General features: G+C 38.8%; 1 protein-coding gene across 1 annotated transcript in view; it reads left to right on the forward strand.

Moving 5' to 3' along the window:
- NRG1 (neuregulin 1) overlaps positions 1–25388 on the forward strand; it is a 1000105-nt gene that overhangs the window by 741134 nt on the left and 233583 nt on the right. The window lies entirely within an intron of this gene.

Raw genomic sequence — 25388 nt, forward strand, 5'->3', positions numbered from 1 at the left:
TAGATGGTACACTGAGCACTGACTCTTGGTGAGACTGCACAGTGGTTCCATGTCCGGGTCCTGGAGTCAGGCTGCATGGACTCAAAGCGCAGCTCTGCCACGAAGAGCTACGTGACCACAAGCAAGTTGCTTGACCTTTCTGTGCTTTAATTTTTCACCTCTAACATAGAGTTGATAGTAGTCTGGTATAGATGCTATCAGGATTAAATACCTTAAGAAAGTGCTTAGAACAGTGTCTGGTGGACTTTGTGAAGCAGTTGGACCTTCCGGTTGCCTTGAAGTATGGATTGGCTTAGGATAGGGAGGGTGAAGCCACCACACTCTATCAAGTGAGAGGTGTCGGTGTCGATCTAGGTGGGAACACAGGGATGGAGAAATGCCTGGCTGGTCTTGGTGGGGGGGGGGGGCGGTTGTAAAGAGACCTCTTAACGGGTCCTGAAAGTTCCCGCGAGAGTTAGATTCATGGGGATCAGACTATTAGCCCTGAATACTAAGACAAGCAGTTTCTCTTTCATTCTGTAAGACAATTTTCCACCCCCTCTTCCTTTTAAGACAAACATATAATGGTGCTGTATGAGTAACAGAAGACAGCTGTGTATAAGTAGGAGCAGAATAAAGCACCTGTAATCCAATAAAATTCACAACAAAATTACTTTACCATATAATGATATGCACACGCAGTGGTGTGCTGGTAACCAGCTCTCCAGAAAAAAGAGAAAAAACCTAATTTATATAAATACTCTTATCACGGTCAATGGAAACTATCAAAGTGATGTCACTGAGCAGGGAGCTGGGAATAGACCTGCACAGTTGGCTCTTGTGAGCAGGTGTGAGCACTGCATTATACTTGGTCTCTACAAGCACAGAATGAGCTCCTTGAAAGCAGCAACTATGCCTTACCCACTTCCGTATCCCCACACTACATGCATAGGTGTGTATAGAAGATAAATCATATATAAACACATATATACATATAAGTATGCAGGTATACATAAAGTGATCTGAAAACTGATGGTAATTGGCATTGCCTTTCCAGAGCCAACCTAAACAATAGGTTTGCTTTCTTTCTCTTTATTCTTTAGTATCTGGAAATAGTATCAATGTGTTTGAGTGTACTCTTTGCACATTATTGATACGTGCTAAAAATCAAAAGCTTGCATGTCCTCCAGAGTAGATCTCCGCTGAGACCTCTGTGCCCTGAGAGCCCTGCTTCCCTGAACCAGCCTGACCTGATCTCCCTCCATTGTTCAGGTGTGATTAGGAAGGGACGGCTCCAGTGCTGTGGGGTCGCTCTGGATGAGCCCAGCCCCTCCGTCTTCCATACACGAGGAGCTGGTCCAAGGGAGGAAGTATGTGGAGCAAAGAAAAGGAACAAGCCCAATGGTCTTGAGGTCCCAAGCGTCTCTGGAGCACTGAGTCAGGAGGGTTGGAGCTGTGTGGGTAGAGGGAGGGAACTGCTAGGTGGAATAACCTGCAGACAGATGGGCTGAACTAAAGCCCCAGAGACACTCCCCTTCTCAATCAGGAGTTCTGTAAACCAAGTCAGCGTTAGGGAACAACCCTGGCTTTAAAGGAATGAAATGGAGCTATATGTAATGAGGTGGATAGACCTAGAGTCTGTCATACAGAGCGAAGTAAACCAGAAAGAGAAAAACAAATACTGTATGCTAACTCATATATAGAGGATCTAAAAAAAAAAAAAATAGTACTGATGAACCCAGTGACAGGGCAAGAATAAGGATGCAGATGCAGAGAATGGACTGGAGGACATGGGATTGGGGGGCAAAGGGGAAGCTGGGACGAAGTGAGAGAGTAGCATAGACATATATACACTACCAACTGTCAAATAGATAGCTAGTGGGAAGTTGCTGTATAACAAAGGGAGATCAACTCAATGATGGGTGATGCCTTAGTGGGCCAGGACAGGGAGAGTGGGAGGGAGTCGCAGGAGGGAGGGGATATGGGGATGTATGTATATGTACAGCTGATTCACTTTCGTGTACCTCAAAAGCTGGTACAAGAGTGTAAAGCAATTATATTCCAATAAAGAGCTTAAAAAAGAAAAGAAAAAAAAACAAGTCATTTACACCAAAATGCAAAATGACTAATTTGAGAGACGTCTTTGATCTATGCCGAGAGAGTGTTAGGCTGTCCAGGTGTCCTTGCAAACGATACACACTCAATTCATGTTTGGGTGACACTGAGTTAGCGTGTTCCAAGGGCTAACTCAGTGTCACCCAAACATGAACTTGAGTGTGTGTGTGTGTGTGTGTGTGTGTGTGTGTTGACTGCTGAAAGGGGAGAGAGAGCATTTTCTCCAGATCTTCCAGTTCTTGTAGTTCACTGTCTTGTTACTAATCCACACATCCCTAACTAAATCCTACATTTCTCAAGGGATAGCCTGGCTGGAAGTGCCTTTTACTCATGAGGATACCAGTCTATTATCTATGATGTAGAAGATATTTCAGGAAGAGCACCCCTGCAGGAACTCCCCACTCCCCTTGTCTTCAAAGAGACACTCACAAAATAAACCGGAAGATCACAGTGCTTGAAAGAATTTCAAGTAATCTGACCTCTGCCGCCATCTTCAACCTCTTGTCTCACCATGGATGTCATGTGTCCAGTCCCCTCTTGGTCATCACTCTGGACTCAGAGCAAGTGACTCTAGTTCTCATGCTCAGTACATGCCACAGGTGCTTATGTCTTAGACTCGCATCCTTCACCTTATAACCCTTTCCTAGAATGTCCTTCTCTCCATCGCCCACCTGATAATGATCTTATGTTGAGCTCTTTGAAGGCAGGAGCAGGAACTCTGATTACTCTTTTCTGTATCCCCACTTAAGAGGGGCAGGAAGGACTGATTGTTTGGCCCCTCTTTCTCAGGTGTGTGTGGGGGGTACTGCTATCCCATTAATTTCATTTACACTGCTGAGAAAGGAAGAAACAGGTGGGAAGGGACCTCCAGAAACTACTTCATCCTTTTCGTGATTTTTATCACTGCTTCAGATGTCCCCTGACTGTAAGAAAGCTTGGGCAGAACCACAAAGCTGCAGGAGTAGCCATGTGAGAGTTTGATTTAGGTAGAATAAACTACAAACGGTGTCCCAAGAGGAGGGCTTCTGTGCGATACACAGTGGAAATGAGAAAAAATGGAGTGAAGAAACCATGTTGGGCTATTACCGTGCCTAGGTGGAAAATATTAACCATCCCCATACTGCTGCTGTCATTGGGCAAGAGAAGAAATGGAAAAATGCGTTTGAAATTAGCATGATTTAGGGACAGACTTACATGGAGAAAATATGAGAGAAGGCAGTCAATATTGACAGAGGTTTCAAGAGCAGATCACTGATGATATGTGATAACATTAATGAAAAAAGAGAAGTTAAGATGGCTTTGGTGATAACATAATGAGTTCAGTTTTATGGTCAAGGTGACTATCTGAAATCCAAGTGTTTTACCCAGCCGGCAGGCAGTGTAAGATAGAATCTATGCTCTCTCTCTCTCCATAAATATATATATAATATATATTACTATATTATTATATAGTCTTTTCTTTTGGATATATAATATTTTTTAATTGAAGTATAGTTGATTTACAGTGTTTCAGGTGCACAGCAATGTGATTCAGTTATACATGTATATATATATATATATATATATATATATTTCTCTTTCAGATTATTTTCTATTATAGGTTATTACAAAATATTGAATATAGTTCCCGGTGCTATAAGTAGGTCCTTGTTGCTTATCTATTTTATATGTAATAGTGTGTATCTGTTAATCCCAAACTCCTAATTTATCCCTCTCCCTGCTCTTTCCCCTTTGGTAACCGTAAGTTTGTTTTCTGTGTCTGTGAGCCTATCTCTGTTTTGTAAATAAGTTCATTTGGGTCACTTTTTTAGATGCCACATACAAGTGATATCGTGTGATATTTGTCTTTCTCTATCTGACTTACTTCACTTGATATGACAATCTCTAGGTCCATCCATGTTACTCATTTGCTTTTTCTGGTGTGCTAAAACATGATGGAAAATATTCTAATATTTTCCCTTTTTCAGAAATCATTCATTTTTTCTCTTTGCCACCTTTGCCTTTAGTCTCAAACTGTAAAAGCGGGTTTTTTTAAGGCACCATAATTTCCTCAAGAGTCTACAGAATTGCCAAATTTTAACGTCAACTCTAGACCACCTTTCCTTTCTTGATCTAGCAGATAGCAGTTGCCTGCTACACACTAATGAAGAAAGGACTAAAAAAATTTGAGTGAATGGAAAAGTCATTTTTTAAAAACACATATAGAGAACATTTTTTGTCAAATGAACATAATAAGCAAAGCAAAATTTCATCTTGTAAATTTCGGAGTTTCTAACTCTTGCCAATAATAACATGTAGAACAGTATGTGTATTTCCCTGGCCAGCTATTGGATTATAATTTTTTTACCTCGGAAAAAAAAAGAGTAAAAACCAGCTTTGATTGAAACTTGTGCTACTGCCCCAAATCTGCCACTGAAAGCATGGATGGGATAAGACTGAAGGGGCAACCTTACCCCAGCCTGCAGCTCAGTTTCCACTCTACCAGGGTGCAAGGGACACAGCATGTAACTTGTATTCATTCTACTTTTGACATCTGGCTGAGAGAGAGGCTGATCTGAAAAGACAGATTTTTGGACACTGGTATTTTTTTGTACTTGCTGTAAGGCAAGGCTGGATTTCTTAAGGTCCCATCCAATCCCGTAATTTCCCTTCCCAAGTTAAGTATTTGACTCTAGGAGTCTTGGTGGATGTCTTTGTGGTCTGCCATTCCAGAGATAAGAGCTCAGAAATCCCAGAACAAATGAAACGTGCACCATTTCATCCTTGGATTCCCCCTGCCTATAGTCCTGTCCCCTGGAGTCCAGACTCTCCTGGGGAGCATTTGGTGCCACTGAACCCTGAAAAGCCAGGCATGCAGCATCTGTTGAGAAGCACAGTCTGGTTTCCGCGCATCAGAAGCATTTCTCTAAACACTAAAGGATTTTTAAAGGGGTGGCGGGGGGAGTCTACTCAGGAAACTCGTTACGGGTCCCTTTCAACTGGAGTCAGAACTAAGAAGACTCAGCAGATGGTTGTGGAGGGAGGTAAATTGCATGCAGCCTTCAGTCATTCCTGACAGATCTATTTTAAAGGCATGAGGTTGTGTAACAGGCTACAAAGGCAGCTCATGATTCTAATTGTTGGGCCCCATTAGAGGGGATCTTTCTAGAGACCGATGGTTTCTTATAGCACCACAGTCTACCCCCAAATGAAAAGTATCCTGCTGGCTAATTAACGTGCAGCACTTTCCTCTCTATTGTGTCCTGATTTTTTTGTTTTAATCCCAGACCCTCTTTCTAGTAGGGCTGATGGAGTCTTCTATTATTTCCCCCAAATATTTTAGGATGAACAGTTTCAATCAACCACTCTAATTTCATTGTTTTCATCTTACCTTTCATTCTTATAATCCAGGGAAGGTAGAAACAAGATAATAGAGGGACCATTTTTAAAATTCAAGCTCTCTTGTTTCACGTTTCAGTATCGCGAAACTCTGTGATCCTTGGAAGATATATTTTACCCTGTTTTTTTAAAGCCCTATGTCAGAAGGTACAGCATGATTAATTTGGTTTTCATTTATTTCAACACCCCCACGAACATTACGGAATAGTAAAGAATTCAATCTCATGACAAAATCTGCAGCGGTGTCTGTTGCCTAGAAGTTCTACTCGAGCAAGTACATTGCCAAAGCAAAATCAGAGGAATTCATGGAAGACTGGGAATGTGAAAGTAATCTTTCTCTTGGAATTGCAATCATAACATAGGAAATGAAACACAGGAGCAAATGAGAGGCCACTGAAGAGACATCACTATACCTCTGACCACTTGGGAAGCACCCGAAGGAAATGTCTGAAAGGTCCCATGAGTTGTTTGGTAAATGCTTTCTTAACTGTATGATCTCTGAAAGGAGGGAAAAATGGAAAGACGATGGGTGGAGGGGAGGAGCCTCAGATGGCACAGAAACCAATAGCACCTGGGTGACAATGACACTTCAAAGTTGAAAGTAATGGCAGGCACCAGCCCAGGGCTGGATCACAGGTAGACTTTTTCTAAGGAGCCTTCCAGCTTTCATCCTGGGGAAAGGCCAAGACTGTGTGACCCTAGGGCTGCAGATAAGCAAAGATATTAACTAATGGAAGGTAAATATTTAAATTAATAACTCATAAGAGTTCTCCAAATGTCGGTAAAAGGCTTTCATTGAACAATAGTTGGCAAATATTATGTCAGGGGAAACTACAGCCAACCTTTGGCTCATCCAAAATGTTGTCATCACCACCCCTTTAATATTTAAGAGATTAATGTTTCAAGACTCTTCCAAAAAAATTGTATTTGGAACCCGATTGAAAGACTTCTCTGCCTGCCTTCATTCTTCTTTGTTAATTTGTGACTTTGGATGTTCTAAATACATTTAAATTGTATGTGCCTATGGGGAAGTAGTTCTCCACAGGTAGACCCCGGGCCAGCAGTTTTAGCATCACCTGGGGAACTCGTTAAAAATGCAAATTCTTGAGGCCCCTCCACAGACCTACTGAATCAGAAGCTCGGGCGGGGGTGTGGGCCAGCTTGTTTATTCAACAAGACTTCCATGTGATTCTGCTGTGCACTCAAGTTTTAGGATTGCTGCTCCATGGGTGTGATGACTCGAAGGACTGTTCTTGAGGCAGCCTTGGTGATTCATGACGTAGGCAATCGTTGATCAACATTAACTCAGTCCCTGCTCGGGGTGAAGCATTCTGTTGGTATCATTCGTATTAAATACGGAGCAGAAACATCACTCCTCACACTCATGGTCCCACGGAGAAAGATCAGGATGTCAGATCCCAAGGATACCTACGAGTCCCTGAAGAACCACCAGGGACCAAAACCCTTTGTCTTGAGATATTTCAACACCCCTTTTGCTTACAAGATTTGTTTAAATGTATCATTTCTTTACCAAAAGTGGCCACTCATCTCCTTGTTTTATTTCCCACATCTGAAAAGAGAAGGCAAGTATGGAAAGGAAAGAACATCAGCCATGCATTCTGTCCTGGGGGAGGAGTGCTTGCCCACCTCCTTCTGATCCCCACCTGCCCATCACCATTCAGTACAGCTGTTGTGATGCTGAACATCCTATGGTCCCCAGTCTTCCATTTTACATCCTTGGTACTTCTTGGTATGCCTTTGTGGACAGTACCAGAAGAACACACAGCAGATCAAGGGTCAGTGATTATAATGTTCTGAGGGGACTGATTTTTTTCTTCCTTATGCTCAGGGAGACATTGCTTCATCTTAGTTACTATAGTTCCTAAGTAATTTCTATAGTAGGGTAACAACAGAAATCTTGGGAAGATGAGAAAAAGATCCCTGAAACACTTAGCATAGGGTCTGACCCATACAGACCACCAATTATGATCAGTTATTGGATGCCAACACAATTATTTTGGTTACTTTGAAGCTTCTCTTTGTTTCTTTCAGGTTAGCACCTTTGGAACTAATCATAAGGAACCAATTCACAAGAGAGTCAGTCTTATTTTATTATCACACAAAGAGGATACGGTATATTCAAGGAGATGTGTTTGAATCTATTATCCTGGTATGCTCATTAAAAAAAATCACCATTTAAGTAAATTCCCTAATCACTCCTACCATGTAGAAGAAAATGTTTTACTCCTTAGTTATTATAATAGGAGACTAGGGAACAAGCAGATGAATTTGCTTTTGAGGCCAAGAAGATGGGGGCAGAATGTTCTTTTGTGCAGACAAAATAGAAGCTTTTCTTCCCTTCAGTTCAATCAACCCCATATTATTGGATACAAACACATGTGCTAGAGACGGACTCCCCAGGTAATCTGGCTTAGACTGAATTCCCCAGGCCCTGGCCATCTGCACAGCTGCTGGAGGAAAAAGCTGTCTTGATTGACTCCAGGAATGTCTTGGGGAATTATACGATAGTCACGGAAACCAGTCCAGGATGCCCACTTGCACGAGATCCACTATAACATACCTGGTCTATGGATAGCACCTTCCTGGACTTGAGCTGTGTCCTCCGGGGTTTATGAGGTCAAATGGGAACACACAGGGACTGCTTTTGCTTCTGATTATCTGGGGTCAGGGCGAGGTGGCATTCTCCCTCCTATGCTATAAAACTTTCACCACAGCTTATCCTCTGAAAAGGCGGAAAACTGGACTCAATTCTAGATTAGAAGTGTCAAGACAAATGGGTTTTATAACCAAGAGAAATCGGGATGTAAGATAATTTATTAGGCATACGTCTACATTTTGGTTTGTCTTCCCTGTAATTATTTCACCTATCAGAGAAATTTACCCAGCTGAGACATAAAAACATGAGTCAGGACTGAAAAAACAATTTTCTCCCCAAACAGTCAGGGGGACCAGATTGTCTCTATGATTCATCAGGGCCTATCCCAGCATTGAACACATACTAGAATGTCCAACAAATCCCTGTGGGATTCAGTGCTATGGGAGTCAATTATTCGGCCAAGCATTGGATTAAGAATGTGAGTCCCTGACAGACTTACTTTCAGTTGACTGGTGTGACATTTGATTTTGCAGCCTTGCATTCACTTTCTTTCCATCCACCAATACTGTCAGAATTTTGCTTCTACTCTGTTTTTTAAATTTTTTATTGGAATATAGTTGATTTACAATGCTGTGTTAGTTTCAGGTGTACAGCTAAGTGAATCAGTTTTATATATATATATATATAACCATTCTTTTTCAAATTCTTTTCCCATTTGGTTATTACAGAATATTGAGTAGAATTTCCTGTGCTATACAGTAGTCTTTGGCTTCTGCTTTTCTTCTTCCTCTTTTTCTTTGTTTGTTTGTTTGGTTGGTTGGTTGGTTTTTTTGTTTGTTTTTTTTATGAGAAAGCACACATCCATGTACAAAATCTCCACCAACACACCCCGGAGCTGAGTTGCAGCACTTAGCTTGGCCCATGAAACATGCCGAAGGCTTGATTGACCTTTCACTCTGGACAAACATCCTTAAAGATCTTAGGGGCAAACCTTTTATTTTTCAAGAAAATAAACTGTAAAATATAAGGACTTCTATATTGGAAAGAAAGTGCGTGAAACCAATACTTTAAACAGATCTTATTTTCTGTCCCCATGTTCTTACATGTGGATTCACCCCTGTATTTCCATTTATTTGCAACCTTTAGGATGCTTTGTAGTCTCACAGTCCTAGTTTCTTACAGCTGCTTGTCCCAGTCTAGGCAGTTGTTACATGAAACACGTTTTCGTTAAACAAGTTTTTGAGTGTGTGGGGTCAGGAGAGAGGAGGGGCGTTAGCGGGTTTAAATTCATTGGATTTTTATCCAACAATATTAACAAGAAGGGTTGGAAGTGTTTCTCAAAACATATGGTAGCATAACAACAACAAAAGTAATAGTAGTAAGGCGGAGACATTTCTCATTAAATCAGGGCTTTTCCATCCAAGGTAGATCCTAGAGATCCCTGCTTGCTGTTTCATTTTTAAAACAAACGCTGCCACAAGTGACTTCCAGTGGCCATGTTCCCTCTACCCAAATGGAGGTAATTAAGGGTCCTTCTGTGTGTTAAATTAGGTATCTGCAGGAGTGGGGAAGCTTCAGATTTTTATTGTGCTCCAGAGCTTCTTTTCTTGTTAATCATGCTCTAAAAATCTCATAAGACATCGGACTAGTGACTGTCAACCCATTAGAATAGCCGAACTAAGAAGCTGAATTGAATGAAAGGTCCTGAGACCACAGAGAAGTGAAAACAGGGTCTAGATCAGCTGTGCTTAACAGACCACTCACTGGGCGATGCACCCTCTGACTCCCGTCTCCTGTCTCAGAAAATACCCAACTCTGAAGGACCGGCCAAGAGCAGCTACCTTTTCTATTGTTACGTATAGCTGAATTATTTCTTCTCTGCTTAAATTTAGTAAGAGCAGTGCTTTTGTGACTTTGGAAGGGGGGATTACATCTTCTGAGACATCGGTTGAAAGAGCAAGTAGAATAGAAGGGTCATGCATTTCAAAGAGACACAATTACATCCTTGTAAGTGCTTCATTTGAAATTGCAGTCTTCCTTGTGGTAATTGGCACTCCTCAGCTGGCTTGGTATAGTGGAGTAAATTGTTATTAAAAAACTAAAATCCATTGCAAACGTCTTTATTCTCTGTGAGGAAAATAATTGTTTAATGAATACAAATAGATCAGACCATTTTGCTGTTAACTTTGCCGAAGTTGCAAGGATGAACTCTGTGGAAAGAGAATGAAATCCGCATTGTTGGAGGATTTTCAGTTTCAGTTGGATAATTCTAGGTGATGTGGGAAGAGATGATCTCGAAGGTCCCTTCTAATCCTGAGATTGTATGGTTGTAAAACCCATCATTGTATTAAAAGAAATTTTAAAGGTGTCTGCAAGAAAATGATAGAATAATGAAAGGGGGGAAATGAAGAGATGGTTTCTTTTATTTGTTGATAAGCAGTCACCTCACTGTGTAATAATTTTTTAAATTGCTTGTTTGTGGCAAATGCCGTGTTGTAATCAAGTGGCTTTTAGAATAATAAAACACTTTTCAGTTAAATGCACTGTGAAGAATTCAAAGATGAATAAAAGGGGTTCCTACCCTTTAAAAAAGCTTATTTACAAGCTTCCCTTATAAAATTAATCTTTTTCTGATGATAAAAGTAATATACATTATTATAGATCATTTTGAAGCTACCAGGGACTATAATTAACCCACTCTTGCCTCTGCTAAAGATCATTCTTAATATTTTTTCTATTTTGGTGTACTTCCATATGTATTCAAATTCACATTCACAATAATTTTTTATATTATGTATTCTATTTTAACCTGCTCTTTAAACTTTATAATTGTACATCCAAACAGAATTGTGTCTTAAAACAGAACCAAAGCGATGCAGTTTGTTAATATCTTTAAAATCCTACCTAGATGAACTGGACAAAAAGAAGCACATCTCTGCGGGGGGAGAGGATTAGGAGTTATCCTGTTCAGTTGATCAATTATGTAACAGCCATGATATAAAGCTCAAATTACCAAATTGACAAAAAGAATTTCTTTTAGTGTCTGTAAAACTAAAATAGAGACAGACACAAAAAATAAAATTAAAACTAGAAAAATACAGATTTTATTGAAAATAAGAGCTTAGAAAAACCAGTATCCAAGTTTACTCAGACTGGTTTTTCACCCTGGGCAATTTTTGAATAATTCTTTAGCTCTTCTATGCACCTGTAGCTCATCTCATTGTCCTTAGTGGTAAACTTTGTACACTTCCTGTTTCCAAACTTTCAAATATAGTATGTGTCAAAAGTATGTATTTCCGGTCCTGAATATACATGGTTCTTAGTCAGGGGAATGGCTTGCAGATATGTAAAATACTCCCTAGGAGTTGTAAACCTAGACAAAGTCAAAGGTAAGAAACAGTACAGAAGAAAATGCAAAATTTCCAACTGCTTCTGTGGGTCTGATTTGTTTCCCTTTGGTTCTTTGCTTCAACAGGGAAATGGAGTCAGTGGGTAATATTGATAGTGACAAGGGCTTCTATATTTTCACAGCAGCAGAGGGAAAAGGGACCTTCATGAGCCAGTCTATCCTTTTCTCAGATTACTTTCTTTGACTTGTCGAATAAGACTTTGTTGGTGACCGGCATCAGGCCAGTTATTTCTGACCAGAATCACCTCTCTTCAGTGGTCTGGCTGAATGCAGTACATTTATAACAATGTAAAAAGATTTCTCCAAGAGTGTTAGAGAAATATACAATATTAAGCTGGACAAGTAGTTCTAGGTAATAGGGGAATGACATCCTCCACGACAGTTGTTTGTTTGTCACGAAAGCCCTGAAGATCTTAGCAAAAATCCCCAGACACAATGTCAGATTTCTTAACAGGTTCCTATTGTTCCAGCTCTTCCCTTAAACAGTACTTAATGATGTACAGGATATTAGAAGAGCAATTGCTTTGTTATTCTGACTTTTATCTGATTAGCCCACCATAGATAGCCTGTGAACACTTTAGAAATTGCTGAGGAAATTTTCATCTAAAATTAGAAAGGATGTGTATGTGGCGAGGTGGTTGACCAAAGTACATGGGCTCAAGTAGGGTTTGTCTCTCGTTTGAATTCTTCTCTGTCTTTCTTTATGCCTGCTCATGCATATTGGGACCCACTTGCATTATTATTATTATTATTTTATTATTATTATTGGCATTATTATTATTATTATTTTAATTCCCAAGTTAAAGTCAATAAGCTTGGGAAAGAATCAACAAGCCTAGAATCCTACCTTTCCATATTAAAACTAAGTACTATATAGTACTTGACTTGTAATACATTCTTACATCTCATTTGATCCTTACTGTAATTTTGTAACATAGGAAAAGGAAATACCAGTTCTTATTCCTTTTTTATGCATAAGGAAATAAGTTGAGACTTTTAGGGAGTTGCTCAGAATCACACAGCTATTGAGTCAGAGCTAAGGATGGTTGGACTCTTAGTTCCATATCTTCTGCTTCAGATGCCATATTTTCACATCCAGATGCTCAGATATGACTTTTAATATTTCTAATTCTTTTGTGAGTCTTATCATAAAGGAATTTAACAGAATATCTAAAATCTAAAATAACATCAAAATGTTGGAGAATTAAAATTGAACGTGATTATGGTTTCTCAACTATAGGTTACCATATTGCTGCTAGTGTTTTGAAGGTTTGGAAACTTCAAAGATCCAAGTCCAGGCAGCTTCTAGTACCAAACAATTGACCTTGATTCACATCAAGCTCTGCTTCACATCATAAGCCATACACACAGCTGACCAGCGAACTCATAGATGTACATTATTAACCCAGGGATGGAGGATCATGTAAGGGGGAGGAAAAAAATTTCCTCTACCCTCTTTGCTTAAGTTTATGGGGACCTGCATATTAAAATAACAGGAGAAAAGGCACACAGTTTTTATTAACATTTATGTGCACAGGAGTTCACAGAAAAGAAAAACTCAAAAAGTGATTCAATTTGGGGCTTACAGACCCTTCTTAACAAAGGAGAGAGCATCTGGACTGCAAGGGATGATAAATCATGGAGAAGTGGCTGGGAAACACATGGGGAAACTAACAGAAGATAAGGGCTATTTTGGGTAATATCCATTTATGTAAGCTCATCTTGGTATTGACTCTCCATCTTTAATGATGAGTCACTTTCTCTTCTTGGTACAGGGGCAGTGGTGTTTGGTGATAGGAAGCACCTTCCTCAAAAGCAAATGTATGCCCTACTTTCAGGTAGATAAGGGGAGGGAAGAGGAATCCTTGCACATCTGTTGATGCCCAATTAGGCTCAGCTCAAAGTAATCCTTATGTCAAATTGGCAAATTTGGGGATGACATCTGGGCGTACCTTGGAGATATTGTGGGTTCAGTTGTAGACCTATCACCATAAAACTAGTCACACCAATTTTTTGGTTTCCAAGTGCATGTAGAAGTTAAGTTTACACTATACTGTAGGCTATTAAGTGTGCAATAGCGTTATGCCAAAAAAAGTACATACCTTAATTTAAAAATACTTCATTGCTAAAAAATGCCCAATCATAACAGTAGCAGCAAAGATCACTGATCACAGTTCACCATAGCATATACAATAACAATGAAAGTTGGAAACACTGATAATTAACCGAAATGTGACAGAGAGACACAAAGTGAGCAAATGCTGTTGGAAAAATGGCACCAATAGACTCGCTTCATGCAGGGTTGCCACAAACCTTCAATGTGTAAAAAAAAAAAAAAGTATCTGAGAGGTGCAATAAAGCAAAGCACAATAAAGCAAGGTATCTCTATTCTCATCCCCTTCAGGGTGAACTTGACTTCTTTAGTGCAACTCATCACATTTATACTAGACTGATAGTTTCTTTTCTTATATGAAGGTCAGCATGGGCCCTCTGCTTCATTATTTTCTGTAGGATGCCAAACCAGAAGCATCAAGAAAGGTAGGATGCACTTCCAGATTTAGGTCATGCCTTTGGTGGAGTAGGTAGGGAAAGAGGTCAGTTATAGGTGCAAAAGAGCTTGGGCTGACCAATTACTTGAGCAGTTTTTTAAGGACATATAATCTACATCACTCTATTCTCTGATTATTTACCCTCCAACTCATTCAACCAATTCATTTGTTCAGCAAACATTGTATTAAATACATGCTTTGTTACAAAGACTCTACTTTGGGGCCACCCAAACCCAAAAATGAACCTGGCACAGTTTTCATACTCAAAACTCTTTCCCTATAGTAGGAGAGAGAGAAAATATGTTTGTGGCAAAGTCGTAAGTCAGTACTGTGGACACATAAAGAAAGGTGCATGCAGCCTATTGAATTAAAAACCGAATTCGGAAGCAGAGCAGGAGTTCACATTGAGGGCATGTGGTTCAGAAGTGGAATGTGGAGCGGGTTAGTGATGGAGCGTGTGTCAAATCTTTGAAGCACAAACAAATTCTCTGTCCTGGGTGGTAAAAGCATAAAGTTTGCTGGAGGCAATACCTTAAAAAGAGACTAAAATGGTAGATTAAGGCCAGTCTATGGACACCATCGTGATGTCAGTTGTGTCTTGTTGACTACAGAGATCTGACAGAGGCATTTAAGATGGAAAATATCATGATCTACTTTGTTCCTGGTGGCTGTGAAAATGATATACCAGAGTGGGGAGCATTTGTTGACAAAGAAAACAGTTAAGATTATGTTGCAATAGTCCAGTCAAAGAGTAATACACTTGCAGTGGGAATACACAACTCTTTTTGGAAAGTAATTTGATAGTATTTAATAATCCTTGAGAAATCTTTGCCCAAGGTTCAAAGATGTACGTAGATCACATTCAATGCAGTAGCAACCAATATGTCCATCCAGAGATAATTTAAACTATGATATAACTGAACAAAATAATACTTTTCAACCTTTAAAAGTAATTTTAGAGATATATATCCTACTCTGAAAAAATGTCCCCAGTATAAAGGGTTTTTTTAAGTTAAAAAACAATTTATATGATATAAGCTTATATGAGTATTTGTGAAAACGAACTTTTCTATTTGGCTATGTAAATATGGAAAAGTTATATATCAAAAATGGGATCAGTTGTCATTCTGATATATGTAGAATTATTGGGAGACTTTCACCGTCTATTTTTTTACACATCTTTATTGGAGTAGAATTGCTTTATAATGTGTTAGTTTCTGCTGTACAACAAAGAGAATCATGTATATATACATATATCCCCATATACCCTCTCTCTTGAGCCTCCCTGCCACCTCACCATCTGTTTTATGCTTGTTAATAGTTTGAATTGTTTATATTATTCATATATTACTTTTTAATTTAAAAAATACTAAAGACTTTAAAACAGAGATGCCTGGATTAAGGCAGTGGCAGCGGGATGGACAGAAAAGACTTTGGAAGCCCTCACCAAATTAAACTGGAGATAACTCGGTGTTTGAGGGATACGAGAGATTAAGGAACAGGGGAGAGAGTTGAAGGTAACCCCAGCATTTCTAGCTTGGTAGATTGGTTGTGTGGTGATTCTGTTAATAGAAAGAGAGAAAAGAGAAGACAGAGGAAGGTTTCCTTGAGGAAGATGAAATTTTGAGTTTCATTTTGGATTTGTTCAAGGGTCCTGAAAATGCATCTAAACATTTGCCTTGAACCATTCTACTGCCCATCTTATCAGCAAGTCTTTACTATTTAGGAAGTCTTGGCAGGTTGATGTATGTGTATGGGGTGGGGGGAGGAGTTAATATTTTTAGAGATTAACATTTTTATCTGCGTTGATCCTTTTACTTTCCTTTCACTCAGACCCTGAAATTATTGCTGGAGGGAAGGTATGCAGCATGGCCTGCGAGCTTCTATTTTTGGTTTAACTTCCCACTCAAACTTAGTCCCAGAAGAGAGAGAAGATTCTTAGCTGTTGGGAAAAAAATGTCCTGGCCAAAACAGGTGAAAGAACATGACTATCATAGACCTTTAAAAAAAAGAGATTCTAATAAGAGGAAGGAAAAGAGAAAGAAAGAGAAATGTTTGTAGGTACCTGGGGAGTGGAAATGAAAAATCTGTCCTCCACTTCTTGGGTGATGCTGCTAGGAAGATAGTAAGGCACCCAAGGTTCTAAGGTCCTAATTAATAAGGACCTTCACCTTGGCAGGAAGGGGGGAGGGGGCAGGGGTGGAGGTGGGGCACGCAAGTGCAGGAAGAACGACCCCAGAGAAAAAATGGCAGTGTTTCTGTTGAGGCTGATGGCTTCAATGGTAGCCACAACAAAGCCTCGAGATTTTACCCAAAAGCATTAAGGGCCACCATACCCTAAGGGCCATGCAAGCCGAGACATGGTCTCTCCTCAGTACTCAAGGAGGATGGATGAGCCCAGGACCGAGGGCGCTCCTCTGCTCCTGTCCCATCCACCCAATACCCTGGAAAAAATATCTCTGGGTAGAGGATCCTGAGAAGACCAAAGTTAATTTTCTCACCAGTCCCAGAGATGATGGATGTAAAATCAACTTTGAGAAAATGAGGGTATCTTTTTTTTTAATTTTTGAATTGTGGACTGAGATTTTTAGACTCTAGACCAGATGAGGTAGAAACTTCCAATTCACAGAGCAATGAGACTTATGTGTCTAAACAATGATGAAAAGACGTACAACAGATTTTTGTCGAGAAATTCATCAGTAGGCAAACTTCTGTGACCCTACTTCACCAACCATTCTTGTTTCTCATCTAGACACACACACACAATTCTGTGGGCTATAAAGACTTCTGAGAAGCATGTATATCATGAGCAGGTAGGAGCTGCTTATCGCCCTGAAGTTCCATAGAAAACCTCTTCTTTCTTTAACATTACAGAAGTTTTACCTTTTTTCTCATTATTTTCTCAGATCATCCCAGACACTTCTGATCTGTTTCACAGCCCTGATTACGCACAGATGTTTCATACTTAATGTTAAAGGAGCAACCATAGTTAGATTATTTTGATTCTCTTAGATTAATTGGCTCTGAGAACTTTTCCCAAGTGTGTCCAAACTAGTGTTTATCAATGGCGTTGCATGGCTTCCATCTGAGTCAGTCCAATGTACTCATTAATCAAAACAGTAAGGACCCTTAAATGAGACAAGATTCTGCTAACATGAAATATGTCCCATACAGGCAAAGGTGTGCTTTAAAGAAATTTCAGAGCAGATGAGAAGTAACTGAGGAGCCGTTAGGTTAGGAGTATGCAGCTGTGACCTTGGATGGAGAGCACAGCCTGAAGATGCTGTGATGTCATGGCCGGAAGCCGGATTTAACAGACAGAGCCAGGACCAGTAAGGTGGGAGTAGGGTGGAAGCTCCTGTCTTGTGCTGGACACTGTGATGCTTTTTTCACTGCCCAGCACATGCCAAGTGGGTGGCAGCAACATGACCAGCAGTCATTCCATGCCGCAGGTTTTTAACTCCTGAGCTGGCCTTCCTCATAATTCTGGAATAAAGAGAAGAAAGAAGTTGGGGGGAAAGCACTGTGTTATGACGGGACGTTCAGAGCAGAGATACTTCTAGAGGAACTGGAATTTAGTTGGAAAGATATTTGTATTTGATACTAATATAAACACATATTTAGTCAATATATTTTGAATTGTCTTCAAAATTCATTGAATAAATTTTATTTGAATGACTTCAGAAATTATATCTACTTTTCAAAAGGTTTTGGTGTAGGTCTTAAATTTAGTCAGTTTGTCATACTAGTAATAACTTACTAAACTAAATTTGACATTGAGGTAACAGAATGATGAAATGTAGACTTATATCATAGCTTTATGATTCCATGAATTTCCTTCCATAGCTGTTATTTTTTTACAGCTTTTTGTTGATGGTGGTGGAGGTTTCTTCCCCCAGTTTTACTGAGACAAAATTAACATATAAAATTTTTCTTGTGTTTTATAGTTTTCGATTACTTCTTACCTTATTCTTTTGTCTGCATTTCAAGAGGACCTGATAATAATAGCTAACATTTACCAAGCATCCATTTTATGCCAGATATTCTTCTGGGTACGTTTATCTTATTTATCCCACACAGCAACCTTAGGTGGGAAGGGCTTTTGTTCGTGCCTTTTATTGATGATGTGAATGAAGCACAGAGAAGCTAGTTAATTTGTTCAAGACCTCACAGCTCATAAGTGGCACAATGAGATCTGAAGCCAGGCAGGTTGATTTCAGCGCTTACAATCTTCAACACAATATCGTGTTGGCTCCTGTGTATCACGGATGCTTCTGGAAGAGAGATTATTAGGATGCTTTAGAGGGAGGAATTTTCACTTTTCCCTTTCTATAGTCATATGCTGTTTGCATTTGTTTATAATAAGCATGCATTTATGTTGCAACTTGAAAAGAACAGAAAGAAATAGAAAAACTGGTTTAAAAAGGTAGTGTTGTGGTGTCTATTTTGGTCTAGACTTTTTCCTTTTATTTCTTTTAGTTTTAAAATAATTCAAGTGAAGATAGATATATGTGAAAACTTGGGACAGTAAAATTGCCACCTTTCTGTAAAAACAGAGAGGTATGTATAAGGCCATTTTAATGACATGGGGATAATGTCAGCTCATGGGCAGCTATTTTGTATAATAGTTTGTTTTAGCTAATTCTTTGTATTGGCTGGTTTACTGAACCTGCTTTATGTGTTTACATATAAGATATACATTTAAATCTTTTTAGTAGTTTCTTTTTATTTGTTCTTCTCAACATGTTTAAGCGAGTGGTATCTTTCCATATAAGGGGCAAAAGAATTTGAGGTTGTGAGGCAGGCTGACGAAGAGGAAATATGTCCTGTCTGAGCAAGCAGGAAAAAGGGAAAGGAGAGTGAAAAATTCTTGAAACATTTAGCTCTTCAGAAAAAAAATGCAGCCATCATTTCTCCACAGCAGTTGATTTTTCCCTTTAAATAAAAGTTCTACAAACATAGCTATACTAGAAATGCCTTCCTGGGGCTCAGTCTTTATGTGTCTAATGGGGTAATAGGTCAATGGAATCCGTTACATGATTGATCCATTTACATGATTGATAAATTCCCTTCCGGTCACACCACCCTTTGAAACTCTAAGGCCTGGTCTACGGATATGTATGTCCAGCCAGAAGCATCATCGGGTACAAAAAAGTTTGTATCTCTTTTGATGATAAAATTAACATCTTTTTTTATTCATGTCAATGAAAACTGGGGTCAGAAAAAAAAACTTGTGATTGGGGGAACAGTCCAATTAATCCCTGACAGTACAGAAGTATGGTATTCTGAATCTGATGATCTATTTAGATGGACTACGGAACTCTTGGTTGTGCTATTTTCCTAGTTCAACTCAAATAACAGTTCTGCATAGCAGTGGGAATGGGAAGAACCATCTAGGGTGTCAAATGCTCTGGAAGTATTTCCATATTCCTCAAGACCCGTTGATGACCCGAAGATGTTATTGTACTGATTAGCAATACTAATTGAAAAATTTTCGAACAAGTCCGTAACCTACGTACATTTTCCAGCTGTATACTGTAGCTCCCAGGGATTGGCAAGGCTGAATCAGAGTATCTCTTTGCCAAGACTTGTCTGCAAATTCTTAACCTTTTTTTGTTTGCCAGGAACAAAGAAAAATTGTTGTAAACTTAGCTGCTGTTGTAACATATGAACAGTCTTTTCTGAAAATGCAAATTAGACAAATAAAATCATTACATCATCTACTGCATGCAGTTACATTTGGTTTCTGCTATTGTGTGCATATATTACTTTCATACCTTCCTTGATATGTTTTATAGCGCTTTACCATTTTCAAGGCACTTGCATATGTGAATATCATTTGATCTTTTCTGAGATCCAATGTTTCTAATAGACTTCGTGTTCAAAAACATTTCATACTTAAATTTATATGCTGCATATATCATATAACAAATGTTTTGATCATTGTTGTATGGAAAATTTTATTATATCCCAAAATATGGGTTACACAAATTTGGCAAAGTAAGCCATTGTCAGTTTTTATTGCCACATGAGATGGATTTTCAAATACTACCAAATGCATCTGGGTATTTTTTAATGTAAAAGCATCATTTAATGGTTGCTTACCCCACTATGTGGGAAAAAGCCAAGTATGTGGGGTCAGGTGGGTGACTACTGAAGATTTGACTAGGCTTAAAAATTCAATACACTGAAAAGTCTTTCGTTAACATGTAAGTGACTAAGAAACCCATTGCTTTAAATAAAACTGTATTTTTGGTTGTTCAGTTTTTATTATTGTTCAGGTAAGAGTTATCAATTATCATTAGTCATGACTAGCAAATCGATCAATCAAGAACAGCAATTCTTGGTTTTGTTTAGTGAGCCAACTACTATACTCCAGTGACAGATGACATATTCCCTACTGAATTGGAAGGACACTATTGGTGATCTGTGGCAACAGGAATACATTTGAGCAATTCTATAAGTAAAAATGGGTACTTTTCAGTCAGATTAAGATCAGGAGATCTGGCTGAAACCTGTGTTATTCCCCTATCTGCCTGCTCCGGGCTGTTAGAGGAGAGGCGCGATCCGCCTGTGCGGTTCCCGCGAGCGGCTGGCGTCTACGGTGACGTCATTGTTCTTCTGCCATGTTGCCGCTTTGTCTTTTCCTTGAAGGCGCCAAGCCGCTGGCCGTTTTCTGTCTGAAGTCCTTTTCCCCCTAGTCTTCGCTTAGGAAGGTGCTCCTTATCTTTCAGGTCTCCATTTAAGCTCAGTTCCTTGGAAAACCCTTCCTTTGTAATAAAGACTAAGTTTACCCTCCTTTTAAACACTCTTACAGCAACTGGAATATAGCCTCCAAGTTGGGGGGGGGGGGCGGGATGAGGCTGGAAGAGGGAGGTTTTGTATTTGATATCACATTTGGGAGGAAGGGGACTCAGGGTAAGAAGCTTGAGCAGAAGCAAATAAAGAATGCGTTTAGACATATTTCTCAAAGGCATTTATTTGTTATTTATTTATTTTTTTTTGGCGAAAATTGCATTAACAAGCATTGTGTTCCTAATGTGTAGATATTAACATATCTAGCTTTGGGAAATATGCAAGATTGAGGAGATACCCTTTTTAAAGCTTAAGACCTTTGGAGAGAGAGCTATAGAGAGATGTTCTATATAGACTCATGTTGGGTATAATATAATGAAGTGCTAGACCATGTGACATGTATAGGGCTGGCCTATATGGGGTCACCGGAGAGCTGAGACAAGATTTCTTTAACTTGTAGTACTTACCCACAATATGTATTTGGGTTAATGTGTTATAATTAGTAAATTGTCCTTAAGATCGCTTAGAGTGGAAATGTATTCAAATATTATCTTATAAACACAAATTGGTTTAACTGTTCTCCAGCAAAGATCAAATCCAGGACAGAGAAACAGGGGAAGAAAACAAAAAAATATCCAAAAATGGGACTCAGGACAGGAGAACACTGTGTAGTAGAAAAGGCCTGGATGTCAAAATATAAGGAAGAGGGACTTCCTAGGTGGTGCAGTGCTTAAGAATCCGCTGGCTGATGCAGGGGACTTGGGTTCCTTCCCTGCTCCAGGAAGATCCCACATACAGCAGAGCAACTAAGCCCTAGCACCACTAAGCCTGTGTGCCACAACTATTGAGCCTGTGCTCCTCAATAAGAGAAGCTGTCAAAATGAAGAGCCCAACACACCACAGTGAAGAGTAGCCCCTGCTTGCCACAGCTAGAGAAAGCCAGTGTGCAGGAACAAAGACCCAATGCAGCCAATAAATAAATAAATTAATTTTTAAAAATTAAAAAAATATATATGGAAGAGATGAAAAGGGAATAGAAGGAGTCTGTTACCATGAAGATTCAGAGAGAAAAAAATTCACAGGAAGAAGATTCATAGGAAAGCAAGAGGGTGTGAAAAAGTTCTTCTATTTGTTAAAAGAAGAATGTTTGATTTAGCTTAAGGAAATTTTTTAAAAGAGAAGTCAGCTCTAAAGATATGAATAGAATTCGATGGCCATAGTTATTTTGCACGTAATTAAAAATCTGCTTGATGTCACTGAGAGTTTAGCTATTTTCAAGAGTCTTAACTAGTAGACTACTGAATACAATGTACTTTATTAACTAAGTCATAAATAAGTTTCTCTCATAGACATTTTAATATTTGGCATTATTTAACTGATGAATAATATTATAAAATTAAGTTGTTATTATAATAGCAATGTGTTGTTTTCTCCCTTGATAAGATTTTTTTGAGACTTTGAAATTTTTTTCCAGATATGAGATAGACCTACACTAAAAGACCCTTGAATAATGCCATACAATGTGGCTATTATTTCAGAGTTAATTAAAGTTAATTTAGTTTTGAGAATTACTAAGCTCCTTGAGATAACTGGATTGTTTCAAAATCTTGTAAAAGGAAAGCAGGAGCTGTTTGTTTTTAAAACTTGGTGTAGCTTTGTAATTAGAACTAGTTTGTTTGATGGATACTCTTACATTAAACATTAAAACTCACTGACTCTTACAATGTTTACAGCTGTCCCTCAGTATCTGAGGGAGAGTGATTCCTGGACCCACTCCCCCCATACCCAATATCAAGTCCCTTATATAAAATGGTGATGTATTTGCATATAACCTATGCACATGCCCCTCTATACTTTATTTATTTATTTATTGGCTGCATTGGGTCTTTGTTGCTGCACACGGGCTTTCTCTAGTTACGCCAAATGGGGGCTACTCTTCATTGCAATGTGAGGGCTTCTCATTGTGGTGGCTTCTCTTGTTGCGGAGCATGGGGTTTAGGCACGTGGGCTTCAGTAGTTGTGGCACGTGGGCTCAGTAGTTGTGGCACAAGGGCTTGGGTTTGGTTCCACAGCATGTGGGATCTCCCTGGAGCAGGGATCAAATCCATGTCCCCTGCATTGGAAGGTGGATTCTTAACCACTGTGTCACCTAGGAAGTCCCGCCCCTGTGTACTTTAAATCATCTCTAGATTACTTATAATATCTAAAACAATGTAAATGCTATGTAAATAGTTGAAGCTCATGGCAAATCTAAGTTTTGCTTTTTGGAACTTTCTGGAAGTTTTTCACCCAAATAGTCTCAATCCATGCTTGGGTAAATCCTCGGATGCAGAGCGCTGGTGGATAGGGAGGGTTGACTATATATCTGATAGAGATCTCTTGCCACACATTAAAGGTTGAGATTTCATTAAGCTAAATGTATCATTTGTAATTTTTTTTTTGAGAAGGAAGGCATTACCTTGTAGAAGCAAATGGTTTCAGATAATATTTATGAAAATATTATAATAATGGACCTTCATGTGGGATTTAAAACATTTTCAGATTTAGATAGAGATTTCCACAAACCAGATTTCCACTGGGGGAGCCTAAGAAAAACTAACAATACTGTGGCACATGTACTGTGTTATTGCATTTACTAAATTCTAAATTATCTGATGATATAAAGGACACCTAGAGCATCTGTCAGATAACCCAGGGGACTTCCAAGATCAAATCAAAACCAAGCCAAGGAGAACAGTTTCACTCAAAGAGATTTGAAATCTGTGATAGATAAGTTTGAATTTTTTGTGACCTTGTTTCATCAAAGTGACTTTGTCAGAAGTTCCCCCAAACCTATATTTCCTTCTTTGTGGAACCAGGATTTCTTGTGTGTTGGAGACATAGAAACAAAATACGAATAAGGCAGACTTTTACCTACATTTCTTACATTTTCACAAGTGCTTTTCTTATCCAGTGTTTGCAATGCACATGTGTATAGCCCACAGGTACACACAGCTCTTCAATCTTCAGGAGATGTAGCCTAAAAAATAAAAATGGAAGCAATGTAATAAAGTGTATAATAGAAGGGGCTAGAACCCAGCCATTCGGCGCAGGCGTGAACTTGGCTAACTTACTTAGGTCAAAATTTCGCTCGTAAACTGGAGATAAGAGTACTTATATTATAGGGTCGTTGTGAAATTAAAATGGGATAATGTATATAAAGCTCTCACCACAGTACCAGCAATATAGTAAGGAGAAATAAATGGTATTTATTCTTTTTACTCTCCTATATAATATTATGTCATATGGATATATAATGAAAATATAATGATAGGCTACATCTATATGACAATAAAGGCAAATGGGTAGAATATCTTTCGGGTTTGTTCATTTGTCTTTCTAACCCTAAAATTTAAAAAAAAATAGGAAAATCTAAATGATTGATTGATTTTGGCATCAGATAGATTTATTATATTCTGCTTTTTCAGTACGAAGTTTCCCAATACTTAATTCTGTAAATGCAGAAGTTAAAGCACTGAGATTGGAAACCCATAGTCCTGATTATGGAACAAGCCCATGATAGAACAACATGCTAATCAAGCCAAGTTGACTATTTCTTCATTGCCCCATGGAAAGCAGTTAATACAGAGGGAACTTTAATGTGTTTACCTAAGAAAATAAATTGGGAAAATAAAACTCAAAGACAAAGAAGACATATTAATATTCATTTTCATGAGAGAAATAATCAAAGAATAAGTTTCAAACTTTTTTAACATTATGAATTAATGACCTCAAACGAAGTCAGGTATTGAAGAGAAAGATGATAGCTTCAAAGATTTAAATTGAGTGAAAATGTTTCAAGAGGATGAGAGCTTTGGCTATTCCTAAAGAAAAAGGTGTGGATTTAAGTATAGCTTTCTAAAGAAGATGTGGAATGAAATGGCTCCTTTAACTCGCCCAGTTGAAAGTGATACTAGGTGTACTAGATGTGCCCAATTAGTTTCAGTTAGAAAAACTTTAGTTCACCTCTATCTTCCTCCTTCTCTAGGTAAATATAACAGCTATTAATAAATACAGGACACTGGCATGTACACTCTACTGTATTTTATTTTTTTTATTTTTTATTTTTTTTATATAAATATATATTTTTTTAATTATTTTTTTGGGGGTACACCAGGTTCAATCATCTGTTTTTATACACATATCCCCGTATTCCCTCCCTTCCTTAACTCCCCCACCTCGAGTCCCCCCCACCCTCCCCACCCCAGTCCTCTAAGGCATCTTCCATCTTCGAGTTGGACTCCCTTTGTTATACAACAACTTCCCACTGACTATTTTACAGTTGGTAGTATATATATGTCTGTGCTACTCTCTCGCTTCGTCTGTTTCCCCTTCACCCCCCGCCCCCTCCCATACCTCGAGTTCTCCAGTCCATTCTCTGTATCTGCATCCTTGTTCTTGTCACTGAGTTCATCAGTACCATTTTTAGATTCCATATATGTGAGTTAGCATACAATATTTGTCCTTCTCCTTCTGACTTACTTCACTCTATATGACAGATTGTAGT

The sequence above is a fragment of the Hippopotamus amphibius genome, chromosome 10, assembly GCF_030028045.1.
Source record: "Hippopotamus amphibius kiboko isolate mHipAmp2 chromosome 10, mHipAmp2.hap2, whole genome shotgun sequence".
Taxonomy (NCBI): Eukaryota; Metazoa; Chordata; class Mammalia; order Artiodactyla; family Hippopotamidae; genus Hippopotamus; species Hippopotamus amphibius.